The sequence below is a fragment of the Phalaenopsis equestris genome, unplaced genomic scaffold (assembly GCF_001263595.1).
Source record: "Phalaenopsis equestris unplaced genomic scaffold, ASM126359v1 Scaffold211975, whole genome shotgun sequence".
Taxonomy (NCBI): domain Eukaryota; kingdom Viridiplantae; phylum Streptophyta; class Magnoliopsida; order Asparagales; family Orchidaceae; genus Phalaenopsis; species Phalaenopsis equestris.
The window spans coordinates 4,149-4,396 of record NW_018230937.1 but is presented as its reverse complement, the minus strand read 5'-3'; positions in this window follow the sequence as shown (position 1 = coordinate 4,396).

Here is a 248-nt window from a genome sequence, read left to right as displayed (position 1 = left end):
TATATATATATATATGAAAGATTATGAGACCATGAAAAATTATATTGATTGGAATGGCTCTGGATGCATATTTAGACCATAAGATTCATGAAATAAATTTGGAAATGTTCATGAACCAATTTATGATCAAGTGAAGTGTCTCAGTGAGACTAACCAAACCACATAGAAACTAGTTTGATGTGGGTCAAAGTGAGCCTTGAACATGCACTTAAAGCATGAAGAGAAGCTTTATTGCACACTCTTGAGGA